Below are 5,378 nucleotides of genomic sequence, written 5' to 3' on the forward strand. Positions count from 1 at the left end.
AGTCTCTGTGTTCCGGGCGCCTTTTGAGGCACACACGATTCCAGTCATGAGCGCCTCTGTAGACATCACGCGCCACTTGGGCTACCTCTTAGTCACTTCCCTAAGAATGTTTAGCACCGCACACCTTTTTTCTGCAGAACAGTCCAGGAATCCAATGTAGAGCATAGAGTAAAAATTACATTAGTAGGGTCTCTAGGTAGAAGGCTTTGAAAACAAGATTTGTTTCTCGTTTTCCATATATAGACCAAAGTAAGGCAGCAACACCAACAGAAAACAACGGCACGATCTTTATCTATCAACATCGGACACATCACTTTACTAGTAATGCAGATCAAACGTCGCAAGGAAACGACGACCAATTAATCCAGAGATACATGGGTACAGAGTACAGACCAGAGATACTACAGAGTGCAGCCACCAAATCAGAAAAAACAGAGATAACATGACTAAAAATACAGACAAAGATACTGAAGGAGAGCACATGAGTTCAACCACCAAACCAGCAAAAAACAGAGATAATGACTATGAATAGGGACTGAAGGAAAATACATGGAATTTTCCAACGGAAAAGTTTCTGGAGATGGTCTTTCACGACACTGTTCTTTGTGTGTTCCGTGATGATCCATATGAGGGGCGTGAGCTCGCCACCGCAGCTGAGTCGCTTGGCATGAGAATCCCTGCTGCACCACATGGACGCAAACATGAGCAGACGCACCCACGCTTCCAAGATGAACTTCAACATGTCTTTCATATCCCAGTGTTCAAGTCCTTTCACCATACCTGCAATTTCTTTGCTGGGAAGTTTCTGCAAATCTGGAATCCAGTGTTCAAGTGTTTTCACAATACGTCCAATTTCTTTGGCAATTTCACTTTTTGCACCCTTGGACGGCAGGTGGTAGAAACCAGGGTTCTACCCGGTCTAGGGCGTAGCCTGTAAGGGAAGAAGGGAGGAGGGAGGAGGAGATTGCGCGGCGGCCGGCGGCTGGGCGCCGTCCTTGCGGCGGGAGCAGCGGCAGCGAAGGCAGGAGGCGGCTAGGGTTTAGGTCTCCCGGCTCCCTAAGGGAAGCCGAGCAAATATTGATTGCTTCTTGCTTGATTAGATTGATACATCTCCTCTCCTTATATAGGGAGGTTTACTTACTCCTAAGAAAACGACCCTAATACCGATAAGATAATTGGGCTAAGCCCCTAATAACGATAAGATAACCTGGGCCACAGCCCACCTAATATGCCGGTCATAACAGCAGGCCTAGCAGCTTCCCAACAAGTTCAGTTCCTGCCCGCACAATAGTCATGCCTGGGCCCTCAAGATAACTCTTTTCTATGCTTTGAATTCCTTCCCCGAAATTTGGGTCATTAAGATTATCCCTATTTTCCAGCATCCACATGGCAACCACATCCTTCTTTTTTGTTGTGTAATTAGCGGGTTTAGCCACTTTCCATATCTCCACCACAGCACAGCGTGCTCTCTCATGCAGGCTGTGGAGCGTAAGTCCTGGTAGCATTTTTTTTTTCGTAAATACGCTGAGCAGCGTATCATTTCATTGATAGGTGGAAAAAGAATACAGAGTGCAGCTCACTCGGGCGTACACAACTTGGCGTCCGAGAGAGTGCATAGCGAGCAGCGGAGGATGCTCAGCCTCGGTACAAAGATCAAGTTACATGGATGATCCTATCTAGACCTTTGTCGCCGGCCTTAGCCCAACGGCGAGCCTCGTCTTTGATCCGCTGCACAAGCTCGTCAGTGGAAGGACGGGCACCATCAAAGATGGCTGCATTCCTGTGTTTCCAGATCTGGTAGCATTTTGGGGTGGTTGGCGATGAGGAACATCATATAATATGACATCTGCTCGATCGCCTTTGCTTGTTCTTTGGACTCTTCTCCTGTGATCCTGGGGCTGGAGCTGCAGCTGCACGAGAGGAATACATTTGTAGTGATGTGCCGGATGAGGATAGCCTCTTGAAGCTCAGGAGGGAAGCCCATATCTTCATCTGACTGGCCCTTAGGCTTAGTGTCTGGCGGGACCCAAGCATAACTGGAACTGGTGTGGAGTGTGGACACGCCTCAATGGATTAACTTGCTCATATGATTCAGGCGGGGCTCGATCATACCTCCATCGATCAGTTTCTTGCTCGTAGAGTTCGAGCGAGTACTCTGCAGCTTGCTCGTCAGGGTGATGGTGTGGTCTTGCTTGCACATTGTATTCGTTTTCTTCAAATGGTGCATTTCTAATACCAGCGCAGACCTGCCAGGGGTAAGGCAGCCTCGGGGGCTCATTGTTGACACTGCTGCAAATCCGCTCCCTGGGGTATTGGTATTGCAGCCATGGAGCAGCCTGATCCTCCACGCCGTTGCAGATCCACTCTCTGGGGTATTGCGGACACAGAGCAGGCTCATCATCTATGCCATTGCAGACCCGCTCCCTGGGGTATGGCGTCCCTGGAGGCCCATACAGGATACCAAGGCAATGAGCCAATGACCACCAGGGTCACTCACACATGTGCAATAGTTGGGGAGATTCCCGCAGCCCGGCGGCCTTACAGGCCCACATGAGACATCGAAGCAGCCCTTGTCGGGGTTCGGTGATGTTGGATGACATGTGCAATAGTCGGGGAGCTCCCCACAGCTCGGGCAGTGCTCATCGTGGTTCGGTGACCCTGGACATGTGCAATATCCGAGGAGCTTCCCGCAGCTCGGGCAGCGCTTGTCGTGGTTTGGTGGCCTTGGAGGTGAATCATCAGTGTTGCTTTGTCGCTCACGTTTCGCCAGTTCCACGGGATCACGGAATAACTTTTCCCATATGTTTTGGAACACCAGCTTCTTGACACTGTCTGGAATCTCAAGGCCTCTTGAATGGTCTTCCCATTGAAAGTCCCTCAAACTCGAGTGGCCTTCCCATTCAATCGCCAGTCTAGGCATGCTGTATAGGTTGTGCCTGTTTCCAGCGGTGCACTGGCTCAACAAGTTACACTGCCCGAAGATGCCCGGCCACCTTCTGTAGCTTTTGGGCTCTTTGGGACATGCACATGTCCACAACCACAAGGAGAGCTGGGAAATGCACAGCGACTTGACAAACCTTCGGAGCTTCTTCCATCCTCCCTTGCACCAAAATTCATGCTTCAACCAATTGCATGTCATACGTTCGAAGTATGAACGTGTCCATGCTGACGCTAGTGCTCTGAACAGCCATCTCACATCGAGGAGGAGGGTCGTACACAGCAATACATAACTGATAACTTCATCTTCTGTCGGCATGCTCTCTTTGCAGTGGAGACCAAACAGCAGGAGCGCGATGGCGGCGAGGCCAGACGGATAGCGTAGCCATGCCAGGTGTGGACCACTGCTGCCTTTGTGTAGAGGATGTCATACATAAGGGAGAGTTCCATCTCCACGACCTTGCACATACTCTCCCATCTATCTTCAGAGAACATGTTCATGATGTCATCATGATTTATGTTTGACGGATAATCACAGAAGGCTCCCTTGCAGATCTCGAACAGTTCATGAGCAACCAGCAGGGCTTTCTCATCTTCGAGTTCCGACAGCTTCTCTTGATCTCTATAATCATCAAGGTTGAACATCTGCTTGTTGGAAAACCCTCTGTCTCGAATGTGGCCCAATTCGCTTCGCCGTAGCGCCAGAGTATTCTCGAGATGCTTCAAAATGCCCAAAGGTAACATGATGCCAGACGCCCAGCGCAAATACAAGCCGGCCGTGCATTCGGCAAGTATATACCTGTATACAACAAAGAAGGATCCCACGGACAAGGGGATGTCTAACACGAGCAGGCGCAGCCAGAGCTTAGCGTCCTCTATGGCATAGGCGCCGATGTTGTCCGGGCGGCCGTGGTGGAGCAGGAGGAACGGGACCCAGAAGGCGACCATCATCTTCTCGCTCGGTGAGGTTTCAAGGTACAGGTTGCCGATGACATATGCCGGGCCCCAGTCCGTCAGCTGGTACGCCACCCACACGAGTACTCTCTTCCAACCTCTGCCTTCACGCCGGCGGCTGTCAGAGAAGACGGCGAGGATGAGATGCATGAGTAAGGTGAGAAGCGGCACTATCCGGTACACATAGACACTCAACCACATCACGCAAGCTTCGACCAATGCTGCAGCCATTTTGCTACCACCTGCAGGCACATCAATCAAGATTAGTTTGTTACTACACTCATATCACATATGCAAGCATGCTCTAGTATGTGTTGCAGCATGCTAGAGAGAGGATATTAAGGACCAAAAACCATGATCGAGCATGTACATACCGGCACGCAGCAGATATGCAGATCGAGGAGAATGAGCACAGTCTACGCTTCCAGTCAAGACTCAAGACAAGAGTTGCTCTTTAGTCTTAACTCTAGAGATAAGGAGTATTATAAGACTGGCACATGGGCATTTCTAAGTTGATCCACTAATAGTGCATAACATGTGAACCCTAGCTAGCTCTCATTGACAGTACAAACAAAAAAAAGCCTCGGCTGCGAAAGAGACAGGGAAGCGTCCAATTTGGTGAATTCCTCACGTCCTCTGCCTTTCTTTTTGTGTGAATGTGTATGATCTGAACACAGGACGCAGATTACATAAGGCTGCTGATATATTTATGGCTGTTCTGAAATTTACGCCTGAGAGGGGTATATTTTACCGGGCCAGGTGACAGGTATGGGAAGAAATCTGGAGGTACGGGTAACGGGTGAAATCAAAAGACAAATGTATGGTTTTGGGCACATATGCTGAAGCTATAAGACAAACGTATGGTTTTGGGCGCATGATGGCGCATGCGCTGAAGCTATAAGACCATAAGTGTATCTACTTGGCTATCAAGTAGAGTGGTCAGTGGACTAGTTACGGCTCTTATCAAGCTAAAAAAACGAGAACGTCGTTTGCGCCTCACAAATGCTTGGTTTGCTTATCTGCGTTGAGTAGAGTAGTAGGTACAGAAGAAAATGTAGTGGTGGTCATCGTCCTCGTGAAGGGGCAGAGAGATTGAGAGAGGGAGAGCTCACCAAAATCAGCGAACTGGCGCTTGGGCATATACTCTGCATCGTCATGGTAAACTCCCCGTCCTCCGTTGTGCATCCTCGTCACGATCCCTTCGAATTAAGGCGAACATTAACCATGAAAACTATGTCATAGAAAAGTCAACAGAGAACTCGGAGGCAGACACGAAATTGGCCGTAGAGACCGCGGGCGGGGCCCGCATTGCCGGCACCGCTGTTGATGGTGCGCCGCCACTCTGCTGTTGGAAGGGTTGATCACCCGTTGTTATTGCAAATCAGACATATCACTTACTGATGCTAGGGGCAAAGCCACGGAGTAGTGGTTGGCTCTTAGATCAAGATTCAGACATATCACTTACTGATATTGCAAATCAAGGGTAG

General features: G+C 49.6%; 1 pseudogene; it reads right to left on the bottom strand.

Annotated features, from left to right (window-relative positions):
- Positions 1 to 487: 487 nt before the first annotated feature.
- LOC123160963 (uncharacterized) lies at positions 488 to 4,122 on the bottom strand (annotated as a pseudogene).
- Positions 4,123 to 5,378: the final 1,256 nt, after the last annotated feature.

Source organism: Triticum aestivum, chromosome 1D (genome assembly GCF_018294505.1).
Source record: "Triticum aestivum cultivar Chinese Spring chromosome 1D, IWGSC CS RefSeq v2.1, whole genome shotgun sequence".
Taxonomy (NCBI): Eukaryota; Viridiplantae; Streptophyta; class Magnoliopsida; order Poales; family Poaceae; genus Triticum; species Triticum aestivum.